General features: G+C 39.4%; 1 pseudogene; it reads left to right on the forward strand.

The window, feature by feature from the left end:
• Positions 1-569: 569 nt before the first annotated feature.
• LOC122903735 lies at positions 570-683 on the forward strand (annotated as a pseudogene).
• The last annotated feature ends 15,934 nt before the right edge of the window (positions 684-16,617 follow it).

The raw sequence follows: 16,617 nt of genomic DNA on the forward strand, positions 1-16,617 counted from the left end.
ATAGGGAGATTTAATATTGTTAAGATGGCAACCTCCCCCAAATTGATCTACATTTTCAATGTAATGAATATACTGAAAGACTCCAATCTGTCTTTCTCATAGAAATTGACAGGCTGATCCTAAGATTACAGAGAATTAGAAGGGATCAGAATAGTCAAATCTACCTTAAAAAAAAAAAAGGAGGACTCACACTCTCCAATTTCAAAATTTATTACAAAGCAACAGTAATCAAAACAGTGGGGTACTAGCATATAGATAGACACAGGGATCAGTGGAATAAAAGTAAGAGTCCAGAGCACCAAGGTAGCTCAGTCAAAGCATCCAAATCTTAACTTCCGTGTGGGTCATGATCTCAGAGTTGTGAGATGGAACCCTGCCTGGAGCTCCATACTGGGCATGGAGACAGCTTGGGATTCTCTTTCTCCCTCTCCCTCTGCTTCTTCCCCCTTTCTCTCTCTCTGTCTCCCTCTCTTAAAAAAATTAATTAATTAAAAATCTAAAAAGAAAAGTGAGAGTCCAGAAATAAACCCCTGTGTCTCTGGCCAACTGACTATTGAAAAGAACACCAAAGCTTTGCGCAGTGGCAGTATCGTAGCCAATGAGGTTTATCCGAGGCGCGCTTATTGCTAATTGAAAAGAACACCAAGACCATTCAATGGGAAAAATGTAGTCTTTTCAACAAATGTGACAACTGAATAGACTGATGCAGAAGGATGCAATAGTATCATTAACCTGCACCATATATGAAATTTGACACAAAATGGATCAAAGGCTTAAATGTAAAAACCAAAATAATAACATTTTAGAGGAAAACATAGGAGCAGATCTGCATGACTTGGATTTGGTAAAGAATTCTAAGATAGACAATGAAAGCATGAACAACAAAAGAAATTACACTATCAAGATGGTGAGAAGACAACCCACAGAAAGAAAGAAAATGTTTCCAAACCATGTATCTGATAGGAACTTCTATCCTGAAAATATAAAAAAAAACTCTTATTATTCATTAAGAAAAAGAAAAATAATCCAATATTAAAATCAGAGGCAGAGAGTTTGCATAGATAGCTCTCCAAAGGGGATATTCAAATGGTCAATAAAAGATACTCAACACCATTGGTCCTCAGAGAAATACAAATCAAAACCACACGAAGACACTATTTCACACCACTATGATGGATACAATCAAAACAGACATTTCTGCAATGAAGACATCCAAATGGCCAACAGACACATGAAAAGTGCTCAATGTCACTTGGCATCAGGGAAATACAAATCAAAACCACAGTGAGATACCACCTCACACTAGTGAGAATGGCTAAAATTAAAGTCAGGAAACGACAGGTGTTGGTGAGAATGCAGAGAAAGGGGAACCCTCTTACACTGTTGGTGGGAATGCAAGCTAGTGCAGCCACTCTGGAAAATAGTATGGAGGTTCCTGAAAAAGTTGAAAATAGAGCTACCCTATGACCACAGCAATCACACTACTGGATATCTGGATATTTACCCTGAAGACACAAATGTAGTTATCTGAAAGAGCATGTGCACCTGAATGTTTATAGCAGCAATGGCCAGAATAACCAATATATCATTCATTTATTTATACACACACACACACACACACACACACACACACACATATGTATGTATGTATATAACGGAATACTCTGCAGCTACACACACATACACACACACACACACACACGTATGTATATATATAACAGAATACTCTGCAGCCATCAAAAAACCCCAAAATCTTGCCATTTGCAATGCCATGGATAGAACTAGAGGGTATTATGCTAAGCAAAATAAGTTAATCAGAGAAAGACAACTATCATATGATCTCTCTGATATAAGGAATTTGAGAGGCAGGGCGGGGGGCCGTGGGGGTAAGCAAGGGAAAAATGAAACAAGATGGAACCAGGGAGAGAGACAAACCATAACAGACTCTCAATATCAGGAAAGAAACTGAGGTTTGCTGGAGGGGAGGGAGTGGGAGAGATAGGGTGGCTGGGTGATGGATATTGGGGAGGGTATGTGCTATGGTGAGTGCTACAAATTGTGTAATACTAATGAATCACAAACCTGTAACCCTGAAACAAATAATACATTATATGTTAATTTAAAAAATCTGTAATTTAGAAACAATAAAAAGGTGGATTATGACAAGTGTTAGTGAGGATATGGATAAATTGGAACCCTCATAGTCTGCTAGTAGGAATTTAAAATACCACTTTAGAAAACAACCTGGCACTTTGTCAAGTGATTAAATATAAAGTAACCATATGACCTAGCAATTCTACTCCTAGGCGTATATGAAGAGAAATGAAACATATGTCCACACAAAAATTTGTACAAGAATGTTTATAGTGCCATGATTCATAAAAGCCAAAAGATGAAAACAACCCAACAGCTATCAGCCAATGAATGAATAAATAAAATTCGGTATAACCAAACAATGGCATATTATTTGGCCATGAAAAATTGAAGTATCGATGTAGTCTACAATATGAGTGAATCTTGAAAACATTATGCTAAACAGAAGAAGCCAGTCCCAGAAGAATGTGCATTATATGATTCCATTTATATAAAATGTCAGGAACAGACAAATCCATAATTACAGAAAGTAGATTAGTGGTTGCTTAGGACAAGGGAGAACGGCAATATGGAAAGGTGATAGCCAAAGGGTTTCTTTCTAAGAGGATGAAAATATTATAAAATTGACTGTCATGATAGTTGCAAACATCTGTGACTATGCTAAAAAAATGTACAATTTACTGATGCACTCTGTAGTATGTATACTCTCAATAAAGTTGCTCCTTTTTTAACTAACAGTCTATAAAATACTTGACCAGTATTCTTCAAAACTGCCAACTTCATTAAATAGAAAAGTCTGAGAAGCTGTCAAAAAACAGGAGAGACTAAGGAGGTATGATGAATAATGTAATGTGGTATCCTGGGTGGGATTCTGGAATAGAAATGACACAATTGGGAGAAAACTGAACACATCTATGCAAAGTATGCATTTTAACTAATAGCGGTGTAATATAACAATGCTGGTCCTTTATTCGGAGACAATGTAGTACTCTAAGATGTCGACAAAAAGTGAAACTGGGTAAGGAGTATGTAGGAAACTCTCTGTACTATCCTTATAACTTTTTGTAAATCAAAAAATATTTTTAAATAAAATTCTAAATTTGGAAGAAAAAAGAATCACTACCCTGAATCAGGGTTTCCCAACCTCTCTTAATTCTTTTTGTTGTTGTTGTTGTTGTTGTTATTAACTTATAATGCCCCAGGGGTACAGGTCTGTGAATCGCCAGGTTTACACACTTCACAGCACTCACAGTAGCACATACCTTCCCCAATGTCGATAACCCCATTTCCCTCTCCCTACCCACCTCCCCCTGGCAACCCTCCATTTGTTTTGTGAGATTAAGAGTCTCTTATGGTTTGTCTCCCTCCCAATCCCATCTTGTTTCATTTATTCTTTTCCTACTCCCCAAGCCCCCCATGTTGCATCTTCACTTCCTCATATCAGGGAGATCATATGATAATTGTCTTTCTCTGATTGACTTATTTCGCTAAGCATAATACCCTCTAGTTCCATCCACATCACCGCAAAAGGCAAGATTTCATTTTTTTAATGGATGCATAGTATTCCATTGTGTATATATACCACCTCTTCTTTATCCATTCATCTGTTGATGGACATCTAGGCTCTTTCCATAGTGTGGCTATTGTGGACATTGCTGCTATAAACATATGGGTGCACGTGCCTCTTCAGATCACCACGTTGTATCTTTAGGGTAAATACACAGTAGTGCAATTGCTGGGTCATAGGGTAGCTCTATTTTCAACTTTTTGAGGAACCTGCATACTATTTTCCAGATTGGCTACACTAGCTTGCATTCCCACCAACAGTGTAAGAGAGTTCCCCTTTCTCCGCATTCTCACCAACACCTATCATTTCCTGACTGTTTAATTTTAGCCATTCTGACTGGTGTGAGGTGGTATCTCTCTGTGGTTTTGACTTGTATTTCCCTGATGCCAAGTGATGTGGAGCACTTTTTCATGTGTCTGTTGGCCATCTGGATGTCTTCTTCACAGAAGTGTCTGTTCATGTCCTCTGCCCATTTTTTAATTGGATTATTTGTTCTTTGGGTGTTGAGTTTGATAAGTTCTTTATAGATTTTGGATACTAGTCTTTATATGGTATGTCATTTGCAAATACCTTCTCCCATTCTGTCAGTAGTCTTTTGGTTTTGTTAACTGTTTCCTTTGTTGTGCTAAAGCTTTAGATCTTGATAAAGTCCCAATAGTTCATTTTTGCCTTTGCTTCCCTTGCCTTTGGCGATGTTCCTAGGAAGAAGTTTCTGCGGCTAGGTCAAAGAGACCTTGCCTGTGTTCTCCTCAAGGATTTTGATGGATTCCTTTCTCACATTGAGGTCCTTCATCCATTTTTAGTCTATTTTTGTGTGTGGTGTAAGTTTCATTTTTCTGCATGTGGCAGTCCAATTTTCTCAACACCATTTGTTGAAGAGACTGTCTTTATTCCATTGGACATTCCTGCTTTGTCAAAGATTAGTAGACCATAGAGTTGAGGGTCTATCTCTGGGCTCTCTATTCTGTTCCATTGATCTATGTGTCTGTTTTTGTGCCAGTACCATACTGTCTTGATGATGACAGCTTTGTAATAGAGCTTGAAGTCTGGAATTGTGATGCCACCAACTTTGGCTTTCTTTTTCAATATTCCTCTTGCTATTTGAGGTCTTTTCTGGTTCCATATAAATTTTAGGATTATTTGTTCTATTTCTTTGAAAAGAATGGATGGGATTTTGATAGGGATTGCATTAAATGTGTATATTGCTTTAGGTAGCATAGACATTTTCACAATATTTGTTCTTCCAATCCATGAGCATGGAACATTTTTCCATCTCTTTGTGTCTTCCTCAATTTCTTTCATGAGTACTTTATAGCTTTCTGGGTATAGATTCTTTGCCTCTTTGGTTAGGTTTATTTCTAGTTACCTTATGGTTTTAGGTGCAATTGTAAATGGGATTGACTCCTTAATTTCTCTTTCTTCTTTCTTGTTGTTGGTGTAAAGAAATGCAACTGATTTCTGTGCATTGATTTTATATCCTGACACTTTACTGAATTCCTGTACAAGTTCTAACAGATTTGGAGTAGAGTCTTTTGGGTCTTCCACATATAGTATCATATCATCTGCAAAGAGTGATAATTTGACTTCTTCTTTGTCGATTTGGATGCCTTTAATTTCTTTTTGTTTTCTGATTGCTGAGGCTAGGACTTCGATCACTATGTTGAATAGCAGTGGTGATAATGGACACCCCAGCCATGTTCCTGACCTTAGCAGAAAAGCTCTATTGAGAATGTTATTTGTGGTGGGTTTTTCATAGATGGCTTTGATGATATTGAGGTATGTACCCTCTAACCCCACACTTTGCAGAGTTTTGATCAGGAAAGGGTGCTGTACTTTGTCAAATGCTTTTTCAGCATCTATTGAGAGTATCATATGGTTCTTGTTCTTCCTTTTATTAATGTATTGTATCACATTGATTGATTTGAGGATGTTGAACCAAACTTGCAGCCCTGGAATAAATCCCATTTGGTCATGGTGAATAATCCTTTTAAGGTACTGTTGGATCCTATTGGCTAGTATTTTGGAGAATTTTCACATCTGTGTTCATCAAGTATATTGGTCTGTAATTCTCTTTTTTGATGGGATCCTTGTCTAGCTTGGGGATCAAGGTAGTGCTGGCCTCATAAAATGAGTTTGGAAGTTTTCCTTCCATTTCTATTTTTTGGAACAGTTTCAGGAGATAGGAATTAATTCTTCTTTAAATGTTTGGAAGAATTCCCCTGGGAGGCCATCTGGTCCTGGGCTCTTGTTGTTGGGAGATTTTTGATGACTGCTTCAATCTCCTTACTGGTTATGGCTCTGTTAAGGTTTTCTATTTCTTCCTGGTTCAGTTGTGGTAGTTTATTTGTCTCTAGGAATGCATCCATTTCTTCCAGATTGTCAAATTTGCTGGCGTGTAGTTGCTCATAATATGTTCTTATAATTGTATTTCTTTGGTGTTGGTTGTGATCTCTCCTCTTTCATTCATTATTTTATTTATTTGGGTCCTTTCTCTTTTCTTTTTGATAAGTCTGGCCAGGGGTTTATCAATCTTATTAATTCTTTCAAAGAACCAGCTCCTAGTTTTGTTGATTTGTTCTATTAGTATTTTTTTGTTTCTATTTCGTTGATTTCTGCTCTGATCTCTATTATTTCTCTTCTCCTGCTGGGTTTAGACTTTCTTTGTTGTTCTTTCTCCAGCTCCTTTAAGTGTGGGGTTAGGTTGTGTATTTGAGACCTTTCTTGTTTCATGAGAAAGGATTGTACCGCTATATATTTTCCTCTCAGGACTGCCTTTGCTGTGTCCCACAGATTTTGAACCATTGTGTTTTCATTATCATTTGTTTCCATGAACTTTTTCCATTCTTCTTTAATTTCCTGGTTGACCCATTCATTGTTTAGAAGGATGCTCTTTAGTCTCCATGTATTTGGATTCTTTTCAAATTTCCTCTTGTGATTGAGTTCTAACTTCAGAGGATTGGGGTCTGAAAATATGCAGGGAATGATCCCAATCTTTTGATACCAGTTCAGACATGATTTATGACCCAGGATGTGATCTATTCTGGAGAATGTTCCATGTGCACTGGAGAAGAACGTATATTCTGTTGCTTTGGGATGAAATGTTCTGAATATATCTGTGATGTCTGTCTGGTCCAGTGTGTCCTTTAAGGACTTTATTTCCTTGTTGATCTTTTGCTTGGATGATCTGTCCATTTCAGTGAGGGGAGTGTTAAATTCCCCTACTATTATTGCATTATTGTCGATGTGTTTCTTTGATTTTGTTATTAATTGGTTTATATAGTTGGCTGTTCCCATGTTGGGAACATAGATATTTAAAATTGTTAGATCTTCTTGTTGGACAGACCTTTCGAGTATGATATAGTGTCCTTCCTTATCTCTTATTATAGTCTTTGGCTTAAAATCTAATTGATCTGATACAAGGATTGCCACTCCAGCTTTCTTTTGATGTCCATTAGCATGGTAAAGTGTTTTCCACCCCCTCTCTTTAAATCTGGAGGTGTCTTTGGGTCTAAAATGAGTTTCTTGTAGACAGCATATTGTTGGATTTTATTTTTTGTTTTTTGTTTTTTTATCCATTCTGATACCCTGTGTCTTTTGATTGGGGCATTAACCCATTTATATTCAGGGTAACTATTGAAAGATACGAATTTAATGCCATTGTATTGTCTGTAAGGTGACTGTTACTGTATATTGTCTCTGTTCCTTTCTGATCTACTACTTTTAGGCTTTCTCTTTGCTTAGAGGACCCCTTTCAATATTTCCTGTAGAGCTGGTTTGGTGTTTACAAATTCTTTTAGTTTTTGTTTGTCCTGGAAGGTTTTTATCTCTCCTTCTATTTTCAATTATAGCCTAGCTGGATATAGTATTCTCTGCTGCCTGTTTTTCTTGTTTAGTGCTTTGAATATATCATGCCAGTTCTTTCTGGCTTGCCAGGTCTCTGTGGATAAGTCTGTTGCCAATCTAATATTTTTACCATTGTATGTTACGTACTTCTTGTCCCAGCCTCTTTCAGTATTTTCTCTTGTCGCTAAGACTTGTAAATTTTACTATTAGATGACAGGGTGTGGACCTATTCTTATTGATTTTGAGGGGGGTTCTCTGTGCCTCCTGGATTTTTATGCTTGTTCCCTTGCCATATTAGGGAAATTCTCTCCAATAATTCTCTCCAATATGCCTTCTGCTCTCCCCTCTCTTTCTTCTTCTTCTTCTGGAATCCCAATTATTCTAATGTTGTTTCATCTTATGGTATCACTTATCTCTCGAATTCTCCCCTCATGGTCCAGTAGTTGTTTGTATCTCTTTTTCTCAGCTTCTTGATTCTCTGTTATTTGGTCTTCTATATCACTAATTCTCTCTTCTGCCTCATTTATCCTAGCAGTAAAAGCCTCCATTTTTTTAATTGCACCTCATTAGTAGCTTTTTTTTTTTAATTTCAACTTGGTTAGATTTTAGTTCTTTTATTTCTCCAGAAAGGGCTTTTATTTCTCCAGACAGCATTACTCTAATATCTTCCATGCCTTTTTCGAGCCCAGCTAGCACTTTGAGAATCGTCATTCTGAACTCTAGATCTGACATATTACCAAAGTCCATATTGATTAGGTGCCTAGTCTTTGGTACTGCCTCTTGTTCTTTTTTTTTTTTTTTTTTTGTGGTGAGTTTTTCTGCCTTCTCATTTTATCCAGATAAGAATGTATACAGGAGTGAATAAAATACTAAAAGTTTGGCAAAGACCCCAGGAAAATGTGCTTTAACCAAATCAGAGGAGAACCCAAATCATGGGGGGAAGAAAGGGGGTAAAATGGTTTAGAAAAAAGAAATGAAAAAAAGAAAAAAAATAAAGAAAAAATATAAAAAAGAAAATATATCTATATTAGACCATATATACCCATATTATATGTAATATAATATATTATATATTAATATATTATATATATATTAGACTGGTGAATAGAACAGGGTCACCCACTTAATTTGGAGGGTATTTTGGTCTCTTATAAGAAACTACCTCCTAAAATTTTAAAGAATGAAAAACATATATAAGGGTAAACATGATGAAGGGATGGAATATGACTATAAAGATGAATTTTTTTAATTTCTAAAAAAAGAGTTGATAAGGTAAGTTGGTTGGGAGAATAAAGGAAAAGAAAGTGGAGAGAATTTGCTCAGCCTGGAGATTAGAACAAGGCCCTGTGCTAGATTTAGGTATATTTTGATCTATTAGAAAAAGTTGTATCCCAAATTTTTTAGAAGAAAAAACCCTATGTGTATACAAAAAATAAAACTAGATACAGTGAAGGATAAAATATGACTATAATAATGAAGTTTCAAAAAAGATTTTTTTGAAAGGTATTGTTAATATAAACTAGTTAAAAATGTTAAAAGAGGAAAGGGTAAAAGTTTTTTAAAAATTTTAGCAGAAGAAAAAAATTAAATTTAAAAAATTAATTAACTTTGCAAAGCTAAAGAATCATGGGGAGAAAGCCATGAATTCCATGCTTTGCTTTCTCGTCCTCTGGAATTCCACTGTTCTCCTTGGTTAAGTGAACTTGATCATGGCTGGATTTCTTGCTGATCTTCTTGGGGAGGGGCCTGTTGTAGTGATTCTCAAGTACCTTTGCCCCAGGCGGAATTGCACCGCCCTTACCAGGGGCCGGGCTGAGTGATCCGCTCAGATTCGCTTTCAGGAGCTTTTGTTTCCTGAACACTTTCCGTAGAGTTCCAGAGGTCGGGGAATGAAAATGGCGGCCTCCCAATTTCCAGCCTGGAGGAGCTGAGAGCTCGGGGCCCCACTCCTCAGTGCACCCTCAGAGAAAAGCACTCAATCACTCCCATCTCCCTGGCCTCCGGCTGCACCCCAAGCTCACCCAGCCTGTTACCAAGCATCTCTGTCTCTGGCACACAGCCCTGCCTGGAGTCTCCCAACTCCACAGATCCCTGTGCTCTTCCAGGGTGGTCTCCCTGGATCTTGTGCGGTCCCTTCTCACCGAGCAGTGTCCTGACTATGCCACAGATCACAATTTAAGGTAACCCCGAGTTGAGGGCTCACTCCTCGGCTCTCTGTAGCCAGCTTCCCTGCTTTAATACCTGTGAGCTCTGCACCACTCAGACACCCCAATCCTTCTGTGACCCCGCGGGACCTGAGACCACGCTGTCCCTGCGTGGGCTTCACCCCGGTTTAGCCTCTGGAGCAATGTCCCTCAGTGGAGCAGACTTTTAAAAGTTCTGATTTTGTGCTCCGTTGCTCTGCCGCTTGCCAGGATCTGGCCCCTCCCGCAGCGGTCTATCTTCCCCTCACTTTGGATTCACTTCTCCACCGGTTCTACCTTACAGAACGTGGTCAATTTTCTGTTTCTAGAATTGCTGCTCTTTTTCTCTTCAATCCCCTATTGGATTTGTAGGTGTTCTGAATGGTTTGATATGCTATCTAGCTGATCTCCTGCTACCTGATATCATCTCAGCCTGCTACTTCTCCACCATCTTGACTCCCCGCCCCCAACTTCTCTTAATTCTAAGGGTTAGCTTAAAATGACTGAATTTTCTATGACCGACCTTTGTGGAGAGGCCAATGAAAGATTATGTTTTTTAGGGGGAGACTATTAATGGATAAAGGGAAGGGGCATCACACTGTTGGACATCAGAAGGAAGAGAAGAAGTAGAAAAAAACTGTGGTGGAAATTGGCACCTAATCTTGGTGGCCAAATTTGAGCCTTGCCTACAAACATGTAGGAGACCAGAGGAGAGTGGCTTGACAAGGAGGGCTATGGCTGGCAGGTGGAAGGGGCCAGGCAGGGATGCTGGGTCAGAAACAGATTCCTTAGAAATCATCCGTGGAGGTACAAAGGTACCCAGGTACAAAAGACTGCACAAGACCCTGAACATTTCTCTCCAGGTCTCAAAATGTCATTCCTCTCCCTCACCCACCAGATAATCTCTTATAAGTGTCCACTCTTCACAAAACACCAGAGATGATACAGACAACCATAGACATCTTTTCTCCCCTATCTCCCACTTGGCTAGTGTCCTGCAAGTCATATGAACTTTGGGGAATGTTTTAGCACAAAGTTTTACAGGAATAACTTACAAACATAGACTCCATTGTCAAAACAAGCAAATTTTCATAATGTAGGACTCTAATAAAAATAGCAAGATAGCAATCTGATCAGAATATAGAAGGCAATTCCTTAAAAGATATTTATTAGACATATTCCAAAGTCAGGAGCTGGAGGTAAGACATAAATGTGACCACTGAGAGCTCACAATCAAGGTGAGTATGTGTGGGATGTAAGGAGGGTGAGGGAGATGGTGGTCTAAAAGAAAGAACTCAGAGAAAGAAAATTTTAAAACACACAATACAATGCCAAAGTGCTATTAATAGAAATCTAAGCCAATCTCTTGCTCCTCTGCAGAAACCTGGTTGGAAGAAAGAAAGGGGAAGGAAGGAAGGAAAGAAAGAAGGAAGGAAGGAAGGGCAGGAAGGAGGGGAGAGGGAGGGAAAGAAAGAGAGAGGGAGGAAGGAAGGAAGGAAGGAAGGAAGAAAAGGATGGACAGAAGGAAGGAAGGAAGGAAGGAAGGGAGGAAGGAAAAGAGAGAGAGGAAGGGAGGGAGGGAGGGAGGGAGGAGGGGTGGAAGGAAGAAAGAAGAAGAAGAGAGGGAGGGAGGAAGGAAAAAGGAAAAAGGAAACCCATCCAAGGTTGTCCAGAACACAGAGGAGACATGAAGAACAAAGATCCTAACACGCGTTGAGAATTAACTGCATATCTATTGGAGCCATGCTAAGACCTTGATGTGCATTATGTCATCTAATCACACAACTCCTCAGGGACGTACATTTTTTTTTTTTTAGATTTTATTTATTTATTTGACAGAAATAGAGAACAAGTAAGTAGTCAGAGCAGCAGGCCGATGGAGAGGGAGAAGCAGGCTCTCCGCTGATTGACGCAGGGCTTGATCCCAGGACCTTGGGATCATGACCTGAGCTGAAGGCAGACGCTTAACCAACTGAGCCACCCAGGCACCCCAGGAAGTACACTTTTAATACCTGTTTTTCAGATCTTGATATTATGCTTTAAAAAATTTAAGCAAGTGGCACTTGGGTAGTTTAGTCAGTTAAGCATCTGCCTTTGGCTAGAGTCATGATCCCAGGGTCCTGGAATTCAGCTTTCTTTCTCTCTCTCTCTCTCTTACAAATGAATAAATAAAATCTTTTTTTAAAGATAAAATAAAATAAAAAACAAAAATGTTAAGTAAGTGACTTTCCCAAGTACACACAGACTGGAACTCTTGGAATACAGTCTTTCCCCAGTTCATGTGCTAAACCCTAAAGAACCATGCCTGGGCAAAGGCATGAGAGCTCAGAAAAGTCCTCAGCTTCTATTGGGGTGCCCCTCCACCTCTGCTTGTTAATGTTGAGTTCAGTTTTCAGTAGGAAAAGCACAGGACCTTAGTGGTGGGGAGCAAACTAGAAAGCATTTTGTCTAACCCTCTCACTTTATGGATGAAGAATTTCAAACCCAAGATGTTCAGTGGCTTATTTAAGATCATATGACTTTGCAGGTTTGGCAAACATCTCAAGTCTCATAAAAGTTTTTAAACTTGGGCTCCACCTACATGGCCCAATCCACTAAGGACACAATTACTTCCTCATTTTAAAATGAAATTTTGCACAGGGAGGAAAGAAAAGAAAAATCTAAGTCCTTCAATTTTAAATCCATCTCAAAAATAGCGTCAGCCTCAGCTAATGAAGGAAGATGAAAATAGGAGTAAACTTTAAAAAAAGAAGAAGAAGAAGAAAGAAAGAAAATAGGAGGAAAAGAGAAATGGTTAATGCACGGGTGTCTGCCCCAGTCCAGGGAGACTTTTCTACAGGAGGAAGGAGCCTCTGCTCCAAGGTAGCACTTCCCATGCCGGATATTGATCCAGTGAGACAGTGACACAGCAGAATGAATAAATGTGTACTCAGAGCCATTATTGCCTCAGAATAACATATGCACCAGCTAGTGTGTATTTTAAGGTGGGCGGAGGGTGGAGTGTGGGTGAAGGTTGGGGGTTTAATGCATATCATTTCCCAGTGATAGTGAAAGAAGAGGAAAAAATGTTATGTTTAACAATTGCAAGGAGACAGAGAAATTTATTTGATTGTTAGAGCTGGAAAATCATAACTGTTTCAGGCAGAGACCTTCTAGCTACATTATTGGATGGATCTTCCAGTTAGACATATATATGAATGCTGTAGGTTCTGAACATATTATGCACAACATGTAGAAATAGGCCCATTTATAGTAATGCATAGAATTGTTCTGGCTCTATTTCCCACGCCAGATGATGTTGTAACCAAAGTAGGAGTAAGCATTGCACCTGAGACCCATTCTAAGAGTTGTCGTACAGTTTGGTATCACCGAGACATCTGGGGACAGTAGGACCCTATTCAACCCGTATATTTAACTTTCAGGCCTCAGATCTCTCTATCTTATCCCATCATCCCCATTGTCAGATCAAAGCTGGCTCTCCTACTTGTCACTTTTGCCTGTTGCTAATGTGGTTTCACATAACATAAATCTGAATATATGAATGTTAAGAAATTATATATGAGGTGTGAATATCTTTGCATAGATGGAATCCACTTGAAGAATCCTTTTATAAAGTCACATATTCTTACATTTACTGATGAGAATTTCATGATAGAGTCTCCTTAAACCTCTTTAGTGTATCCATTATGTACTTGAATTTGGAAAAATATGACTTAGCAAAAGCATGTATGTTGTGTGAATTGCATGTCTCCTCTTTATTGAGGTGAGGCTATGGAAAGAACTTGTTGGGTTGGATGCTGTTTAGGGGAGACATCATCTGGGGATTGAGTTATTGCTAGCAATAGTCCTCAGCTTCTATTGGAGTGTCCCTCCACTTAATGTTGGGTTCTGTTTTCAGTGGGAAAGGCACAGGGCATTAGTGGTGGGGAGCAAACTAGAAAGCATTTTATCTGATCCTCTCAGTTTATGGTTGGAGAGTCCAAAACTCAAGATATTCAATGGCTTATTCAAGATCATATGACTTTGCAAGTTTGGTAAACATCCAAAGTCTCATTGACATTTTTAAACTTGGGCTCAGCCTATATGGCCAAATCCTCTGAGGCCGTGAAGTAGTTACAGTAATTTCCTCTTCTCCCCCTCTGCCACCCTAAAGGACATTGAATACCATTACCCTGAAAAAATTAGCATTTCAGGGGCTGGTACAGGCTTTGTGAGGTCTGAAGTTTCTAAAACTTTGAAGACCTTTTCAGAAAAAGAATGCTAAAGTACAAATATATAATTAACTACAAATAGAAAAGAATATAAGGGCACCTGGGTTGCTCAGTCAGTTAAGTGTCTGTCCTGATCCCAGGGTCCTGAGATTGAGTTTCATAAGGGATCCCTGCTCAGTAGGGCATCTGCTTCTCTCTCTACCCCTCCCCCCCATTCATGCTCTCTCTCTCTCTCAAATAAATAAAATCTTAAAGAAAAAACTATAAATTTAGAATAAGGAAATAAAACAGTGCATTTTAAAGACAGGATAAATACCACATATATAACAAGTACCCCCAAAAGTAGTTTTTTTTTTTTTTTAAGATTTATTTATTTATTATTTGAGAAGCAGGGGCAAAGGGAAAGTGAGAGAAAATCTCAAGCAGACTCCTTGCTCAGCCAGGAGCCTAACACAGGGCTTGATCTAATGATCCTGAGATCATGACCTTAGCCAAAACCAAGACTTGGATGATGAACAGAGTGCACCACCCAGGTGCCCCAGTAATATTTTTATTAATTAACTTTCTGACATACCTGTTTAATACTTTTTTCCTCTACATTTTTGGCTGTTTGTTCTTTGATGACTTCTTCATGTGACAATGATTTTTGTGATCTCTTTCTTACATAGAAAACAGAAAGATAATTTTTTTTCCCTCTAACCTGGCAGATCAAAATTTTCCCGTTATTGATAGTGTAGAAAAGTTTTTTCAGTTCCAGACCTCATTCTTGGTATTGTCATATAAACTATTAAAGTAGTTGTCAAATTTGGGGAAATCTTTATCAAGTTTCTGTCATACGTATGAGATAAAGGACTTGGAAGAATTTTCCACAAACTAGCTTCTGGCTGGGCATATCTGAAATGCTTTTACTCCCTGTGTACACATGAACTTCCAATCTTAGACATCTTGTTGGGATACTATTGGAACCACCCTTAGGCCCAGTCAAGAGGGAATCTGTACTTTACAGGGCTACATCCTGACCTTCCTCCCTTTGTGTCCCTCTACACAGAACAAGATGTCTATGGGGTCAAGGATAAATGTAGACTCAAAACTCATGTCTCCCACTTCTTGAACAAGCTCCAAATATATGGGACCTACTTAAGTCTCTTCCTAGGATTTGTCCTAAGGGAAGACAATGTTCCCAGTGTTAACATTCCTTGGCCAACCTTAGAGCCATAGAGAGAGCTCATCCAAAGGAGTCACCATAAAACTTAAACTTCACTAGTTTTGTAGTAAATCGACCTCTACAAGACACCCAGAGTCTCTGTAATGAAGACTATTTCATCTGGCCTCCAACCCAATCTGGAAATTACTCCACTCATCAAAAGTACAGTCCATGAAAACCCCACTGCCACTTCAGCATAGCAGTCATGCAAGGGAAGAAGACAGAAAAAGCTCAAAGAGAGAGATATATGTGCCTCTGAACACAGTGGAATCTGTCTGGATGATATTTAAGTGGCAACAGACATCCTGGTTGTCTGCCCTCTTGAACCACCATGGCTCCATCTTGATGTCCTTCCAAGGACAGCCCCATTGCTCTGTGCGGCCTCTGCTGTTACCATTTAGAAGAATTTGCACAACTTGTCCCTAACTCTTCCATAGTCTGTTCCTCCTTCTCAACCCCATAAGGTAACACATCAGGTACAGATCCCTCCTCAACGCCTCACAGCCCAAGATACTGACAAGGTGACCTCCTCTGGCCACAGTTAATGGACAACTGACCTCTATTGTCTTCAGGCATTAAGCACAGAAGTGAGGTCAGAAAAGGAGGTGGGGTAGCAGTGGCCAAGGAGGATTGTCCACACTATCCTAAAATGAAAAGTCTTTTTAAGACAAAGGGGATTCCTCAGTGGAGTATTGATTTATCAAGCAGCCACTCTCTCACTTTCTTCCCTTTCTAATCCCATGGCCTCTGTGCCCATGCTCTCCTCCGACCACCACATCTGCCCAGAGGACATCCTGCTGATGAACAGGAAAAATTCCTCCTCATAAAAGGCCCTGGGCAACCCTAGGCAAACCCATAAATTGGTCTAAGTCTTTCTTTAGCTTTCACCACTCAGCCCCTTGCTCATCTTGTCCTCCCTGATATCTTCAGGAGTCCTGGCTCTCTCCCCTGACACTCCCAAGTTCCAACCTACAGGCACTCTTTATTCGCATTCAGGTATATGAGATTAATATCATCCCCTGCCTTAAGCATATGCCTTTAAACAGAGGTCAAGTTCTTATGCAAAAGATGTGAAGTCAATGAGCTTTAATAAAATGCCTAGTGTATATTTAAGAAAAACTTCTAGGCATCTTAAAATAGGGCATTGCATTTAATCATCAGAACACCCTGTAGTGGGAAGAGATAAAGAAACCAAGAGCTCTGGAGGTAGTTAGCCAGGGTAGTGGGGGGACTTGGGAGGGGGATTAGGTGACTCGTCACAAAGGTCAAAGAATAGGAGTGGGAGCAAGCTGTCACTTGTCCTATCCAGCTGTCTCTCCTCTCATGCACGCACACACACACACACACACACAGCACAAATACCTTTGGGATAGGGAAAGTTCCCGACATGGAGCCTAAGTCCAAGCCTCTCAATTTGTATTCCCTGCACTGTGAGGGGCAGCCAAGTAGAGGAGGGGGGTTGGGAGGGGCATCTGGAAGGAGAAGGACAAATTTAAAAAGGAAAGATTTACGAGA

This window comes from Neovison vison, chromosome 3, assembly GCF_020171115.1.
Source record: "Neovison vison isolate M4711 chromosome 3, ASM_NN_V1, whole genome shotgun sequence".
In the NCBI taxonomy this organism is placed as follows: Eukaryota; Metazoa; Chordata; class Mammalia; order Carnivora; family Mustelidae; genus Neogale; species Neogale vison.